Genomic DNA, 18,118 nt, shown 5'->3' on the forward strand with positions numbered 1-18,118 from the left:
TTTCAGTGCATGTGAATTAATCTCATGTGTTCGAAATTAATCCTAGCACTTCATTTCGGCGTCCCTCATACGCGCCTCTTCGGGACATTGAATCTTACATACCAAAACTACCAAAAGCCCAGTTTTCTTAATGTTTTCTGTTACTAGCACCGTACGCCGACGGCGACGGCGCGGCCTCGTGCATTCTCAGAGATTACGTGCACGTTGTAAACGGAGAAGTCCGCATGCCACGCGGGAAACCGGAGTTGACGCTGGACGACGTGCCGACGTTGCTTCCCAGTACTCCGAGCTCCTTGTCATTTTTTTTTGTCAAGGGTATCAACCAGTCCCGAGAGGCAGGGCGAAAAAGAAAAACTGCATGCGAAAATCAGACGATGTTCATAAGTATGCCACCCAGGCCGTCTGATCATGAATTGGTCATGATTTCGAGGTCACGTTTCCTGCTCGCTGCAGTATAAACAATAGTTTATTGATCACCTTTGTGTTCAAACTTTCTTCGGCAGCAGTACACGCTGTAAGTTCTCTGCGCCTGTACACAATGGAGCTATTGGAAAAGAATTTGGAGCCGCGCTCTTAGCAAAAGAAAATATGAGGTGGTCGGGAAGAATGCAGGGCAGCGAAAAATTAATTTTTTAACAGTGACCTGCAGACTTCATTGTGTTCTTTCTCCTAAAAATTTGTTTTAATTAAATGACGTTGTTACAATAAATTAGCGGAGCTGATTTTCCGCAATTCTGGCTGTTTTGCGGCCGTCTGCTATTCACTGCTCTTTTTTTTTCTTCCGTGTGCGACTTTTCTTATCGCACTTAATTTTATTTTCGTGCATGTACAACGACAAACATTTACGGGACACGTTATTGATGTTGGCTTTTGAATGGACCAAATACTCTGTGCGATGCACAGAAAGCACCGCCGCGTATCAGGAGGAGTGCATGCAGTGACAGCCCATGCTCTTGTGGCGCCATCTCGTGGATTTCGACATCAACAGCGACCGCCGCGAGTCCGCCCTGAACACACTACCCCATATTCTAGTACACTATAATGGTATGGATGGATGGGTGGGTGGATGGATGGGTATAGATGCATGGATGGATGGATGGATGGAAAAATGAGGAGCGAATGTATTCGTCGTTTCTGGCAACTGCACGGAGCTCACTGACAACGACCATAATTTTTAGTTTTCCAAGCATTTACATCGCACGGTCGAAGAGACGGCAGAAAGTGAACGGCGTAGTCTGCAGGAGTAAACTTCCAACTTTTGTCATTTGAGCAGATGACATCACTGTATTCATTCGAACGCCCCATGTGTAGGATCTTGAACACCAAGCACCAGATTGTTTGCACGAACACCAGGAATGGTCTGAGTCGAATTCACTGGTTATAAACAACGAAAAATAAAAACTGTACCTTTTAGGCCCCGTAATAAGGATCCTGCTGTCTCATAAATTCTTCAATGAATTCGTCATCAATCAATGAATTTCCATATTCATTTAACTCATTTGTGCTGTAATGTATACAGGCCATATGCTCTATGCCATTCTGGTGCTGCTGCAAGTCATTGTAGGGTCTGTCGACGTCTGCCAAGTCTTTTTTTCGTTTTTTTTCGGCGCACGCAACATCATCAAGATATTGAATAAAACTGAATTTAACACCTTGCTTATCTTTGCATCAGTCTTATCGGAGACTCTTTTCGGAGGCTCTAATCAGAAAGAGGACACATTTGAAACTAATGTGCGGCGGTGGGGGCTCCAAATGCCGTTACTTGTTCATGCTCGACGGCGGTCAGGTGTTTCGAGAATCATGGGGCCCAGGAAAGCCAGTTCCGAGGTACCCTTGTCTTCAAATTGTTTCGCAACTTGATTATTCTGCGAGTTCGTTTTTTTTGCACATCCATGTTTAGAGGAAAAGCTTTACTTCAGGGCCAAAGCTGCCAAAACCGGGCCATTGCTGAAGCCTTCACCCTGATTCTGAATGAATAAATAATAAAAACATTGCGGCGACTGTGATTGGAACCCACGGGAGCAGTCTTCCATCTCCGCAGCCGATCACGCCTCTGATCTCCGACACACCCTCAGGCTGTGTGCACGTCCTCGTCTTCATCAACTTCCATCTTTGGTGCCAACAGATAAGATCAGCTTAAACTGTATCGTCGCCAGACGATCCGACGACCCAGCACGGCAAAAGCATGAGCCAATCAGGCTAAAAGGACGCTTTCTCACGGCTACCCGGTTTAACTACATTAAAACCCTACTAATTGTTCTTGTCTCTTAGGCGGCCGGAAAAGCGACTCTGGTGCTACATTCGTTTTACGTCCCGTGCTTCAAGCAGGCAAAGTCGGCACTCTTATTACAATTTTGGTTGCGTTACATTCGGCTTGGAACAGCATGTTCGATCGAAGGATTATATCGGCAATGAGAAATTTAGCCTAAACATTAAACATAACTCTCTGAAACGAAGCCCAGAAATAGGTATATTATTGTGAGTTCCTTGTTATGAGAGAGGGGAAATATATGTAGTATGGAAGCTGTGGTGCCCCTGCATCTGCCTAAAATATTTTCGCAAAACTTTGGTCTTAGATGTCAACTGGAGCACACTAGTGCTAGTGGGAATTTGAAACTGGTTAGGAGGCAACGGCAGTTCCTGTTCATTAATTATTCATCTGTGGTCCGCTTATCTATGTGCTCACTTCCGGGTTAATCACTAGTCTTCATATCAATTATGTGCCACTTAGAGAATTAGTGAAAAATGTAATGTAGAACAATGAGTGAGTCGACTGTTTTTATTATTTCAAAGGAGCCGCTCAAACATACAATACTGCTCAATCTTAAAGCTATGTTTATAGCTGCTGAAGGCATGTTCTGTGGGTTTCGAGATGGGAGCGGCCGCACCAGCACTCACTAGGCCCATTAAGAGCTGTCGCCGCACATACCCCATCCCGTATTCATCACTTAACCACCACCACAAGTGCGAATCAGGACAAGGCTTGCAAAGGAGGAAGAACTTGAAGAGTCTGCCAGGCGCAGAATCAAGGGATTGCAGGCAAAACGGTACACCATAGTGAGACGCCACGGCATACCTTCATCACCTACACCTTTCAACATTGCGCTTCGATCAAATTTTGAGGCTAGACACACTGCAAAACACAAAGGAAGACCGTAGAAAAACGGGAGAAAATGGATACCTTGCATTAACAAAGGTCTGGAGCCTTTTACGCAAGAACGCGTTTTAGCCTACATCTTTTCTTCGCCTTCATTTTAATTTTCTTTCCTTCCGTACGTCCACGCCACTGCAAAATATCGCGAGGTAAATTGTACCATGAAGGATTTTAGTCGTCATCAGCTCTTGAACCTCGCTTCGGACCGCACCCGCATGCGGGTTTGCGCCTTCAAACTCATTGTCTCTATCCTATACGAACCTAGTAGGCATGTCCACTAACGAAGAAAGAGTGCGGCACAAAAGAGAAAAGCCTGAGAAAAGAAGAGAAATAGAATTGACACAAACACAGACCACTCATCAATCCCACGTTAATTGAAATTAGCCCTTTGGATGCAAGTCGAAGGTGAATGGGCGCTATGAATCAAAGAGGACCGGAGTTATTTCATCCCACAGCATGAAGGGCGAGACGAAAAAACGTAGCCTGCGCGGGAGAAAACCCGCGCACAGAAGCAAATAATGAAGCCAAAGGCAAAAATGCAAGACAATAACCACAATAACAAGAAGTTGCCGCCGTCGTTGGCAGCTGCAGAAAGAACCAGAAGAGGAAGAAAGGAGATCTTGGGGAAATCTATCTCCGCGGCCCGACCGCCAGGAATATGCAACCCTGTGACAGAGCTTGTTCCCTTCCGAAGAAACTGAATATGCTCCTTCTGAAGCAGCTAGCGCTGCCAAACAACGGACGGCTTATACACTGATGTCTCCATAGTGCAGTTTTACTGAATTTTCACAAGGCCAATGGAGATTCGGTTTCGGAGGAAGGTCCACTGGTGCACGGCATTTTGGTGTAGGAGATCTTTCATCACGAGGCCTTTGTAGAGCGGCAGTGCTAAGCCAAAGCATGCTTTTTTTTTTCTTTTTTTACAGAGCTCGATCCGCTGATTAACGCCGTTGGCGTCGGCGCCCGCTATTCCACAACAAAAGCCCCCACGCGTAACAATGCGCCCTCACAAGCAAGTGCTGTACCTTCTCATTCGACGTAGATTCTCCACCACAAGGTCAAGCTGCGGTGTCCTTGTGGTTGGAGGGGGTACTGTAGCAAGTTCATTCAGTTATAGACGCAGCATATTATGATCAGAAGTCAGGTTAGTCTCGATTAATCGCAGTTCAAACACATAACCATGGCGCAATTTTTTCTTTGCCGAAATGTTTCTGAAGCTTTTTTAGAGGCGCAGCTCCAAAAAGCTCGTTCGAGGGTTGAGCCGCGCCGTCACCGTCGGTGTAACCGAATCAAACAGTAAATAAATAAATAAATAAATAAATAAACATAAACATCCCCTCCACTGAGATTAGAACCTGCGGTGCCCCGTCGAGATCAGCTTCGCTGGCCAAAGGACAACACCAGTTAGTCGCCGAAGCAGACCATACCTCGTATAACACCCCTGTCACACGGCCAGTTTCAATGGCTATCGAGTCGAGGGTCCTCGAGATTTTCGATCGCCATCGAACTCGAGGGAGTTCTGGTTCTGCTACACGGCAAATCTCAATGGCCATTGAAATCGTTCTCGCGTCTTACGCCAAGCTCGTGTGGCGCCACAATCGCTACGTTCGGTTTCGCGCAAATAACAAAAATATATTGAAGAAACTTAACTAAATGTTGAAATACACATTTTTGCAGTCATAAGGCGCGTTCACACTTGTTCAAAAATCCGGCAAGCGAAGGGGATTCGCTCGCCGCAAAAACTAGGACCTGTTCTCATCTGTTGACGCCCGGGCGAGTTTAAACGGCCGCGCCGCTGCTGCTTCTCGCTGTGCGCACCACGTCGCCGCTCGCGGCGTACACAGATACAGTGAGAAAAGAGCATAAATTTATGCTGTCTACGTACCACGAGCGTATGCACGCTTACGTACGCTAAACGCAGGCGCATTCCCACATTTAGTTCAGCGTATGCTAGCAGAGACGCAAAATAAACTCAGCCTCTTGTGGCGCCATCTGGTTGTCAAAACGGGAACCATTTCTGTCAACAAACCGACTCTCTTAGACCTAACAGCGGCAGAATCGTCACTCTAAATAAAAATCAACCAAATTTATCACTTATACGTTTTCTTTTAGGCAAGATGAGACGAAGCGAAAGACCGGTGCCCCATTTATGACCAGTGAACGGACAGAAAAAGGCAGCAACAACGAGAATTCAGTCCGAAGCGAGGGGTCCGGCTTTGAAGGGCGCCGCCGTGTTTGCTGTCGTTCGAAGCAATGCTAGCAACCTTGGGCAACGCTCGAAGGCCCTCGAAATCTCGATAGAGTTCCGGGCTGCTCCGTCGACTCGATAGACTATTGACTCGATGGCCGTTCAAACTGGCCGTGTAGCAGCGCTCGATCGCCTTCGAGTCGATAGACTATCGATTCGAGGGCCGTCGAAATGCCCGTGTGACAGGGGTATAATATATAGATTGCAACAGACTTTCGCCCTGCTCACTGGGGATCGTCCTCTTCCTAAACTAATACAACTATCGAACGAATCTCGTCCCCAGACATGTCGACTACCGAGCAGAGCCTGAGACAAAGAGACCGGGACGACACCTACAGGGCTGCGCTAAAATTTCGCATTAGGGAGAATCGTAATCACCTTCAGAATGATTCTTGAACCATGTCGCCTCGCATTCTTGCCTACTCTTCGCATGTTGCTTCGTGCTTCGTTTCTCTAATACAAGGTGACCATACCACCAGGGCATATCATGAGTGTTAACAGCAATCATCACTCTTCTGCGGCATCACATGCACTGTACATAATATCGCTCACTTGGAATCTGCAAATAATATCGTTTCGTAGAGTCCGTGTGTGCTTCTTATTGTGCAGCTTTTATTACTAATTCACAGCTTACTGTAAAAAGCTACGCGCTTTAGCACGTAGACCTAATTCTATGAATAGTCAAATTGTTCAGGAAGGCACATTCTGTTGGAGTGTGGCGCTACCTTGTCCATGAATACCGCGGCATGGCAGAAACAATAATATACGAAACACTTCATGATCACAACGCAACATGGTGCACTTAATGTGATTTGCCCAATTTCAGAGTCGATCAATTAGAGTTTATCAGATACCCCCAACACGTGCTACGGTGTAGATTGGCCGGACGGGGTGCTGCTTCAATGAAAGGTTAAGGGAGCATGATCGGTCGATGGGGATCGGAACAGGATCTAATTTGCCGCTTTATTGCAAGTGCTGCGGTGGGGTCTCGTGCAGGCCCATCCTTGAGGAAACCGTTGGTGTAAGTAGGGGACGGGAACGTGTTGCTCGTGAACTAAAAGAAGCTTTTTTGATCAAGAAAAAAGGCCTGAATTTTGTCGGTGATGCGTCGATCCTTCTGTAAGTGGCTGAACACGGGTTTTTAGAAAGATTTGCATGAGTAAGCAACGAATGTACGGGGAATGGCTTTTTTCCGCTATGGTCTGCTGTGTTCAGTGTTCGAATTCAATTTTCACATGTTAAATGTTGTGTCCTGTATTCTGACTTTTTTCATTTCACTTTCATCCTTTCGGATTCCATTCAAACATGTTATTTTGGCGTTATGCATCATGTCCGATCTTTATGTTATTGTTTCCTTTTTGGTTTTAAACAATCATAAACTCCTCTTATCTCTTTCAACTCGCCTCGTGTTGAAGGTTTCTTTTATTGTTTTATCCTCTTTTACCGGCTTATGACGTTTTCTGCAGCTGATAGGTGGCAAAACGATGACCCTGTATATTCTGTGTGTCTTTCAATAAAGAATTCAGTTGTCTGTAGCGCGTCGTCCTGCCCTCCCTGCTAGTGATTGTTTTTGTGTTGCGGTAACTTTTACCACAGACTATGCACCAACTCGCCCATCAACAACATTTACTTCAGTACCTCTGGATGCTACCATGAATTCTTCGTGCCTGTAACCCTCTGCAGTGCCTGTGCCTTCGTGCCTGTAACCTCATGGCACGCATCGCCTACCTTCATTTAATGAGAGTGATGGCACTCTCCCTTGTTTACAGCGGCGTACAACTTTCTGCACGAATGACGAAATTGTTGTTCACAGATGAAATAAATCAGATCAAACCCAGTAAACTACGATAACTTCAATGATGAAGTTACTAGTGCTGAAGTCTCAATCACAAAATTGAGGACCTCTTCATAACGGGCTGAATTGTTCATGCTTAATATCAGAGGCTTCGCGAAATATAGCGCAGATCAGAAACATGAACGTGAAAGATTTTCTCCAGCGGTGATAGCAGCCCTGCCAGTATGGTCAGGAATATGCTTATCGCAATGTTGTTGCCGAGAAAATAAGTTGTGTTTGCTAAAAGAGCTATCTTTTAAAGCCTCCCGCCTAGTAGCAAAAACGCCGATCCATGCGTGGTTTTACACACTACTTTCTCGAGAACTGCTTGATCAAGTCTTTGATGGAGCAGTGTATTTGGTGTGATTCAGGCCTTTACTGGTCTCTTGCATCGTATCGACCCAACTTGTGTATTTAGCGTGAAACATAATATATCTGATCGTGAACGTGGTACCCCGCACCGGATTCGCCTGGTGCGTCCTATACCAACCGCTGCCTCGACAACGTCATTGTCTCCAACAGTCCAATATGGTCGACATGTGGTGTCCGCGACAACCTAGTCTGTAGCTGCCCTAAGTTGCGGTATCTCGCATATTGCTTAGAAACTGCTGGAGGCGCCACTGATTTCTGTATCCTGGGCCGGTTGCATTTAGTTCGTGTCTGACGTTAGACAACTTTGGCCTAATTTCAAACAAACGCTGTTTTATATTAACTTCAGAACGCGGGTCTGCAATCAGCACTTTCAGAATGCAGTTCATGTGCGCTTGTGAGACTGCGAGTGTTTTCTGTGCATCTTTGTTCACCTTTGTTTCAGCCAATCAGACACCTCCAGGTACGGGTAGAGAATGCCTTCTACTACCGAAGAGAAAGACCGAGTGAGGAATGGCAAGAACGCGAGGACGCTAGGCGAGACCGTTTGCTATTTCATGTAGGCTCCGGTTGTCATACTTGTAGAAGGTTGAAATAGCTCACAAAAGTGGCTCCATTACAGGGGTCAGCTTGTAGCCCCCGTAAGAAGAGGTAATTTATGCCTACGACGCATGACACTCTTTTCCTTTATATTACTTGTTTTTCATTCTCGACCTTTGAGAAGCAAAAAACTTCCACCTCTGAGAACTACTGTGAATATACTGTAGTGCCTGGACTAAAAGGGCTTACTGAAACATAATGCTGGGATGAGCGAGAGTATCTACCTGGCGTTCACAATATTCAGATCTTCACTACAGAAAATGTTACCTGCTTTAAAAAACACTGAATATATAAAAAGGTTGATTATTTTCGATTCGTCTGCCTTTCAACAAACGAAAGAACACACAACCATGATTTCCTTCATATATACCCAGCACGACGGTTGTTTTAAAGATAATTTTGCTGAAACATCAATATTTAATAAATATTTTAGTACTTGTTCTCTTCAACTGACGCACACAAAATCTCAAAATGTAAGTGATTAACTGATGTGTTCATAATTTACTCTAATTATAACGAGTTGCGATGCCTTCTCCAATTACGAGAGAAATGTTGATATACTTAATGCGCATTCATCGATTATTGGTTTGCATATTGAGCAAGGACATTTGTTCGCCGAAAAGAGAGTGTATATCACGCTTTTACAAACACCCACAATATTTCTTAACAATTCCGTAACTTTAAGTGGCTGTTTTCAAATTGATTTATTTCCCTTTGAATGTTATTAGGGGTATTTGTACATTTGCCTAAAATTGAGCATATATTCAGTTGTGTTCGAGGTAGTGTTCTCACTAATTTTTAACTACTCAATTCTCTGGCGATTGCCACATATGTGGCGCCGATGCTGTTTAAACCACAGAGTAGTGATCTGCGTTTTTTTTTTGTAAAATCGGAGACACCATCGCCAGGAAACAAAAATAAGCGACCACCACATTTTAGGTGCGATTTTGAGAGCAGCTGAGTCCTGCACTTAGCTCAGCTTCGACGATGGGGTTTCAAGGAAACTGCTAACAATGGTATCGGCTGTGGTTACCGTTTAAAGGCCACTGGGATACTTTTTTTTAAAAAACGTACATTTATCCCCTCTATCATTATGCCCTGATCCCCCAAATCTTTGCTGAAATTATATAAAGCGCTTTCTTTTCATGCCTCCCGCTAAGAATGCTTGCGTCTGTATATATGAATTTATAAATTGAAACGTTCATTGTAGACACACCTGAAACCTTGTTAGGCATATACAAGAAATGTGATGTCTTATAACTCCAGTGAAAAGAGTTGATTGCTGTAGATATAGTTTATTGGTCTCCTCTCACTAGGAAAAATTTCAACCCAACTCTAAAAGCGAAAAAGTGAAACATTCAGCAAAACTTGATGCCTCAATTCTTCATGATGCTTCATCTAGAGTCAATGACTAATAAGCAACTATATGAATACTTTGTGTCTTATGTTTCGCGCCACGAGTGCATTCGTCTATACATATACATATATTAATCTACAGGTTGCAGAGTCTGAGATAGTTTTTAGGCAAGCACAAGAAACGTGAAGTTATACAAATGCAGTGAAAATGCTTATTGAAAACAAGGAAGTTTATTACTCATTTCTCAGTTGCATGAAATGTCAGCCTTATGCACAAAAGCAGAGGATAGAAAAATTCAGCAAGATTGATGCATGAATATTTCATGATAGGTTAGTTGAAGCATCCACGCATGACCACACGCGACCAGAAAACTTCGCTTTTTGAAGAACAACATAGTTCAAGGTCTTATGCGGCTTTAGGGCGGCAAACTTTCATGCAGCTTTGGTAGGTGTCGAAGTTGTTTCCGTTGCTGAGGCAGCCGCCGTAAACGAAGATACGGCAGTGGCCGGAGTATGGGTCGTAGTAGAATCGGGGCATATGCGCCAAGCAGGGTCCGCGGTACGGCGGAAGCTGGCACACGGATTCCGCAGCGCCGCCTGTGACGTCTTCGCCTGGCTGCTCCGTTGCTGCGAAGTCAGGAGAAGGTGGAATATTTGGCCGGAGAAAAACGTGATTTCAGTTGCAACCCGCTCAACGCCTAAAAATTCACTTAGTTTTCTTTTTTTCGGCGCCACACAAAAGCAATTCTCTTTTACGTATTTTAGGTACGTACTGAAATGTAGAGTCGTAAGAAGGTATTCATCACTTTTTGGGTATTTATTGATTGTGGAGAATTAAGAGTAAGGTTTTTCAACTTGTGTTTCTATATCCACAGTAACCTTATCGTTACCCCTCTTCCTAAAAATATGCACCCAGAGTATCATGTCGCTCGCCGCAAGCACAGGGCTAAGTCTCTGCACAAAAAATATTTAACAGATCAGACAGCAGTCTATGTCGACGCCGCTGAATACCCCGACCGCGAAGCTTTTTCGCTCGCGGTTGTAAACTACTGTGGACGGCCGCTAGTTGCGTGCTCCATTCCCGTCAGATCGCCTGAAGAGGCCGAGGAGGCGGCCATAGCCTTGGCGATGGTCTCCACCTCTGCAGAAACCATCTTAAGCGACTCTAAATCGGCGATTCGTAGTTTCGCCAAAGGCCGGGTCTCCCCTGTCACCCTCTCTCTCCTCCACTTCACCAAACTTCAACTCCGCCCGATCCAATTGATCTGGGTCCCTGCGCACTCGTCGCATCCAGGCAACGAGGCGGCCCACAATTATGCCCGAGGATTCGTCGACCGGGTTGTGGTGTTGCCCGTCCTGCGGACGGCGAGATATCGTATGGTCACATTTCATGACATAACCATGCACTACCGCTTAGGTAGACTTCTATATCCCCCCGCACATAGTTCTCTCACCAAACGCCAAGAAGTTGCGTGGAGGCAACTCCAAACGAACACCTTCCCCAACCCCGCGATATATGCCCGCATATACCCTGGGGTCTACTCCCCTTTCTGTCAAATGTGTGGCCAACATGCCACTCTATCCCACTTACTGTGGGCTTGCCCTCGGGACTACCCCCCTAGAGGCTTGCAGCTCTCGAATCCAGACCAGTGGGAGGCCGCATTGCTCAGCTCCGACTCGGACACACAGATCCGAGTTGTGACAAGAGCCCTCGAAGTCGCCGAACGCCACGGGCTCATGGCCACTTGATGGGGCTCTAACCCCACACCGTCAGATACATCTGTCGACGAAAATAAAGTTTATCCTCCTCCTCCTCCTTCAACTTGTGTTTTGAATGTGAAGGCTCCGCGCTGATATGTTTGGTTCGAATAGTTACCTTGCAGTCCAGAACAGGTCTTCTCACATTGGAACCTGGTCTCGTATCTGTTCTCGTTGCCTCCGCAGCCACTGTATTAGAAGCGCTCGCATTTGCCTGACTCCACGTTGAACGACCACCTCTCCAGCTTCGCCGAGCAGTGTCCGACCTCCGGCTGTGGAGCGCACTCCTTCTCAAAATTGGTCACCGCTGGAAGGAGGTCACGAAGTTGCGCACATTCATTATGCGTGGTGCTTCATAGTGCTGGTACTTTATCCAGAGTGAAGGATTCAGTTTTGCCACTGTTTCTCCTAATCTGTTCACAACATATTTCGGAGACAGCACTTATATCTCACGGGGAAGGGGCTGGGGGGCTGTTGTAAGCTAGTTGGTTAAACATTGATTGAAAGTGAACAGCACAAACAAACTACACAAGAACGTACAACGCAGGGGCTCTTTTACAAGTGAAGTTTATTCGAAAGGTGCACACTCATTAAGTACTCTCGAGGCAAGCTGTCAGCTGAGTAAAAAATATCCGCAATAGCGGTAAACTATATATAAAGCATTTTCGTTCTAGCCTCCTAGAACACATTGCTGTTGGCTATGCTCTTCAAACTTTTCCTAAGAGCAGATTTCCCGGTCGGCAATAAAACTTTTCTAAATAGCGTTCTCGACTGCGGCGCAATAAATTTTGGCAAGCGATATATTTGGCGGCACGTTATAAAATCAGCAGAAGTGAGCGTGTTCCAAGATTTTAGAAATCGGTTTGATTACGTTCCCCATAACATTATTCTATTCAAGCTAAACAATAATTTGTTGCTTTGACTAACTCAAACCAATCCCTGCATGTCTAAACAAGAGTGCGCAGTGTGTGGAGATTGCCACTTAACGATATTTTGCACCCCTAGTTTCCATGATTTTAGCACAGGTCACTAGTTTGGGAAATCATTTACTTTAGGGCCGTATCATTCATCTCGTTGCTGCTAACAGCCGAAATGCTAAAATTGATAGCGTTTATGATAAATGTGTTGTACAAGATTGCCAATGACCTTCTTAAGAAATACACCTAAAAATTAGCTTTCGCGTTTCGCGTTTAAGAACAAATCTTAAATTATACAAAAATGCTGATAAGGCGGTTTTGTTTCGCGCAAAAAGAAAGAACTCATCTTTCGGTACTTTCGCAAGATTGACAGCGCTGCAACAGACATATAAGAATGCAATCAACTCGAAGCGGTCACAACCTGCAACATGATTTGCCCAAATTCTACACAACACATCCCTGTGTAGGCACTGCGGAATCTGCAAATTGTGCTTCATAACCTGCAAGACTGGCGAGGAGAGTTAAAGCAATAAGCTTGAACTGACTAATAAGTTTAGATTAAATAAGGTAAGCACATAATGAATCTGAGCAATGGAAAAGAGAATGCTTTAGTTATTTGTTTAATTGGCGGTGTTTCTCACCGGGAAGGTTTTATCATTGTTTACTTATAGTCGATTCCAAAGCAGTAGAAGCAATATGTCGAGGAGTACGCAGTGATATTCTGGACTTCACGCACAAAGAAGAAAACAGCTAAAGGTGAAATGCTGGAGTGGTGCACAGTCTATTTCTTTTATAATGAATAACGCCGCCGTTACAAATCGACTCCTTATGACGGCTAATGGTATACCGGCTCTTCATAAAAACAAAAAAGGATCACACAAGCCACTTATGTTCACTGGTGTGCACAGGAATTTCAGTGTCTCATTTACTGAGTATCTTTAAGCCCTCTTCATTCACAAAACAACGTCATCACAATAAATTTACTATTTACCCTAATATCTTTGCATACATGCATTTGTGAACAATTTCTGCACGCTAAACAATTCTTGCTGCAGGCAGAACAATTCTTTCCATGTGTAAATATTTTCGCACTCAACGCTTGACGCACGCATGCATAAAATGAGGAAAAGGGTAAAAGCTTTCAGTGAAGTATCATTTTTTAATGTCGAGCAGAGTTCGAATGCCACTCACCGCATGCGGTGCTTACGAGAGCCAGGAAGATGAGGGCCTTCATGTCGAGCTGCGGCTGCAGAACGGGTTGTGAAGCTTCCGTAGAAAAGGCTGCCTTTTATTCCCCAGAGAACAATGGCAGTGACGTGATAGAGGCGTACCGATTTCACGACGGTTGCAAGCGATTGAGGTCGCAGGAAACACTTCGATATAGCAATGACGCAGCGAGGGGTGGGAACCCGATTGTCTGCAGTGGGGACCATATCAACTTTTTTTTGCAAACCATACCTGCCTTTCATCAGCTGTTTATGCTAATGCGAGTCAGGACCTAACACTGAACTAGATTTTCATTTACCAAATATATTGGCCCTTTACCTTCAGGTACTAAAATGTTGGTTTGATGGTACATTCATAGTAGCACATTTAAGGAGAATGTTTCACTCACAGGCACATTTTTCTTTTTTTTTCTATAAGGTTCTCTATTGTTTTAATTAATAAGTTTGTTTTCTCGACAGTAAACTGCAGCCATGTCAAGCTTTGAAATTTTCTAGCCTGAAAGAATTAAACTGGTGCACGGCTATGTCTTGGCAAATGGCCACCTTCGCAATCTTCTTCAGCCTCTGCGTTTTCATGTGTGGGCGCGACATACACCGAATTCTATTCGGAGTATTAAGACGAGCCTCCACTTTTTATTTCGCACCCTAAAGCTTTAAGCCGTGCCTACAATGTTTGGTTCCCTCTATTGCAGCTACAGTGAACTGTATTATTCGCAGGTGATGATTGGCGCCCACTCATTTACCTGCGTGAAGTCATAGTAGTCTTATGTTTGCAGGCTTTCTTTTAAATTGAGGCGAATTATGCAATAATTTGTGTAAAATGTCTAAATAAGGTAATGTGCAAATGATACACCAGTTTACATTCTCACAGAGAACGGAAAATGATGCGGTGGACTATCAATATTTTGTGTTAGCAATGCAGACAGCGCAGTTTACTGCCAGAAATCTCATTAGGTCTATTATCGAGCACTTATGCCATTTTACATTGAGGTGTAATGCTTGCAATCATGCTTGTAATTAGCGTAGGCGTTCAAATGCATAATAATTAAGTATTTTCGATTATTTAAGCGCTGAAGCTTTGGTCGTGTATGTCAACACTTGATATGTCTCCGATAATTACTTTTTTACGCTGATCCAAATCACGGCACTTCTGGCGAGTGTCAAAACGACGGCGGATCGCTGGCATGGTGTTGAGGAATAATAAGATAAACTCGGCTGTTACGAAAGAGGCTGCTCTAAGGAGAACATCTCCCAAAATGAAGTATTTTTTACCGTCTGCTGCCTGTGAAATGCTTGTCATAACCACGGCTTGAACCATGGCGACAATTCGTAATTTTCGTGCAGATCAATGCCAGAGCGCATCTGCAAAGCGCCGCAGTGACGTTGAATGCAGTAAAATTACTTTCATGTCTTTCTGCTAACTGCGTGCAAGAGCAAGCAAATGGTATGGGCGGAAATTTCGCATTTATTAGATCTGCTCTTTACATCATTTCTTTTGAATTCCATAAGAGCGCTGGTTCTACAAAGGGACAATATATTTGCTGGCGTTGCTTACTGATGTCGTTAAAATGTTAGTCGCCTGTTAGAAACCATTCTCGAAGAAGTGCCGCCATCTACGTCATGAAAATTCATAGGTGGCACAAAGAGAGTCAAAATATTGCTCTGCTGTTGAAAGAAAAATAGCGGTATAAGAGATGGAATCAACAGCCTCGATATATGAGCGCATTAAACCCGCAGTGTTTCACTGGTGAACACTGTATATCTAAAAGCTTTGTTCAGTACAGGAGATGAAGAATATTTCCCTGCTCGCACCCCAAAAGACTCTTATCTCTCTCGCAAACAATATACCAAGAAAATTATCAGGAATTATTATTATGCAGCAAACTTTTTTCAATGCTTTAAAACAGGTTTATATAGAGAAGTACGCGTTGTAGTTGCTTTGAATGTGCAGCAGTTAGGGACGTAATAAAATGCGTTCGGATGTTAAATATTTTGAAGATTTTTAACGCTTACCTCCTAAAAATAATTCCTATCAGGTTTATGAAGCAAAAAGTTCCCACTGTCAGCAGATTAATATGCAGGCTGTAGAAATCATGAGACGCAAGTCGCCCAATTCGCACTGTTTTTGCTCTAAGTGCTATATAAATTAAAAAATGCGCCAAGTCAAATTATGTTGCATAACATCGAAACCGGCCCGCCTTCTCCGAAAGTGACACAGCAGCGTCTTCTGCAAAAGTTTGACTTAATCGCAGGCGAAAGCAGTCAGGCCTTGTACTGCCCTCCCGGTAATTGTTAATGTTTATTCTACATGCGTCGTAATTTTACTTAATTGGTCTGAAAAGCATTTGATGAATATTTTGTATATAGGGCGGATTTATGCTTTTTTCCGTAAGTTCACGCTGAGAAACGACGTCAGCCTACTGTTTTTTTATTTCGATAGAATACGCACCAGTGTAAATTATTAGAATTGTATTGTTTTGATTTCAGAGAAAAACCGCTGCACAAAATTTGTCGCAAGCATGAAGCCCAGCCTTGGTTTGAAGTGTGAAGAAAGCACATGCGTACGTTCCTTGCGTAGTTGTTTCATATTACCCATTATAATTACGGATGACGTCAGCTGCATATGGGTTCTAAACGCTACTTATGGAATATGTTTCAGGACGGCTTCTCATTGACTATTAAAGGCGGAATTTAAGCACTGTTCTGAATTTCTGTAACGATTTTGGGCAGGAGCCACACGTTATTACTGTGTATTCCCGCAAATGGGGCAAAGACGGTAACGCATTCCCAGTGAACGTTTGTCCGCATCATGGGTTGCACCAGGCAGCCTACCTGATGGGCGGGGACGTCGACGTTACCTAAGTCCCGCTTATCTTCGCTGATAACACAAAATCATTTTGTCCCATGCACCCGTCTGCTAAAATCGCTCCGAAAGTAGCTTCTACGAATCCAGTTCTGTGACAGGATCCATGAAACCTACCACAGTACTCGAACTCCGCCCAATCATTTAAAGGAAAAATTTGCTGAACGCAAACAGGGACGGAAAGACCACGTACTCGGGTTCTTTTTTTTCCCGTTGCTGAGGATTAGAATGTTGCTGAGAATTATACTAACAGTTTATCGCACTTTGGTGAGGTTACTCAGAAAATAAGATCAGGAGAGAGGGACAGCAATTTGGCAGTTTGTCACGAGTCTTTTTCCGGCTTATAGCTCAACGCACCTCTACACCATGCCACCAACTCTCCTCACTTTAATACCAGCTCATAATGGATTCAGACGGACTATCTTTTAAAGAACCCGCGATAGCAGCTTTGTCAGTTTTCTTGAGCGCATAAGACACGAACAAACAAACCAGTGTTTAAACTCCGACTCGGAGAGGACTATTGTAAGTGCTAAATTATCCCCAAGGTTTCTTTTATAGACCTTCTCCTTGTCTTATCTACATCTTATGACTTGTACAGCTGGCTTCTGCAGCAGCAAGCCAACGCCTGGCATCCTCTTGCTGAAATGCACCGCTTACCTGCGAGCCAAGAACCTCCCAGTCAGCATATAGCACCGCACAATATAGACCTCTTTGCGTGGTGGATGTACTAACCACAACACCACCATCCCGGTGAGCGCGTAGTCAAGACATTCGTTCTGTCGTATCCACTCTGGTATGTCTCTGGTCATGAGCTAATGTTAGTTCACTCGGCTATTTTGTCAAACGGTTCTGAACTTTTTAATGCCATAGTGTTAGAAGCGTGAACGGAGAAAAAGTGTGGCGGTGTGCAGCGTCGTGCGATGTCTCCTTTCAACGAATTCTCTGAATGGCTGGTGCGAGGTGACGCCATCAGTGACATCACCATGGATGAGAAATCTCACTGGCTGCAGGGACACGACGGCACCGTACCGTACTAATCCCATGACCTAAAGGCTGAAAGGCATGCTATCAGTCCAGGTTCGTTGGCATGAAGCTTCGGGCGCTCAAGCATGGCAGGTGGTGTTAACTAATGACCGCGAAGAAAATTAATCAGGCAACAGCGGGCCTAGGTGCGAAATAGGCTGGCTCCCGAAAAATTATTCGCTAAAAAAGGAGGTTGCAGGAGCTATTCATTCACCGTTTTTCTCTCCACGGCTAAGCTGTTTGTGACGAGCCTCGCCAATAACGTAAGCTAAAGGCATCAACAGCCTCGAATGTCTCGCATAGCCAGTTCATTATATAGATAGGTGAAAGGCTCGAAAATTACTTTTAAATAGCCACAACTGCTCGAAGGTCTTTCCCGAGTTTTGCGCTGTAGGCGTCGGCATCTACAAATCAGACACCCACTGGTAAAAATGCGCCTTCAACCTACGAGCGAAGCACACCATTGCTAAGAATTCCAGTCTACCAGTAATCCCGCACCCGGGGCGAAAGAGCTAACTCCGTGCCACTGCTTTCGTGGGCGTATCAAATATTTCTTTTCATAAAGCCAAGCCATGTAACTCTGCCATTCGCATAGAAATTTGTTCCCATCTCTTATTTTTTTATTTAACGTATCACTGTTCTGTACACTGTATTCTGTCGTCGTCTCTTGTTCGGTCTTTCGCGCTGTAGCTATGGAAGAACTGAACCCTTCCTTCATGAGCTGCGCCGTCATTCACTATTTTGTCATTTAAACCATTTAAACGCTTTCT

At 44.4% G+C, this 18,118-nt stretch overlaps 1 long non-coding RNA gene across 1 annotated transcript; it reads right to left on the reverse strand.

Annotated features, from left to right (window-relative positions):
- Positions 1-9,957: 9,957 nt before the first annotated feature.
- On the reverse strand, positions 9,958-13,518 carry LOC149334389 (uncharacterized). Its single transcript, XR_016284742.1, has 3 exons — positions 13,428-13,518; positions 11,438-11,626; positions 9,958-10,188 (listed from the first exon to the last, which is right to left on the reverse strand). It is a non-coding gene; the product is annotated as an uncharacterized LOC149334389 (long non-coding RNA).
- Between the last annotated feature and the right edge of the window lie 4,600 nt (positions 13,519-18,118).

This window comes from Amblyomma mixtum, chromosome 8, assembly GCF_055824585.1.
Source record: "Amblyomma mixtum isolate Tamu chromosome 8, ASM5582458v1, whole genome shotgun sequence".
Taxonomy (NCBI): domain Eukaryota; kingdom Metazoa; phylum Arthropoda; class Arachnida; order Ixodida; family Ixodidae; genus Amblyomma; species Amblyomma mixtum.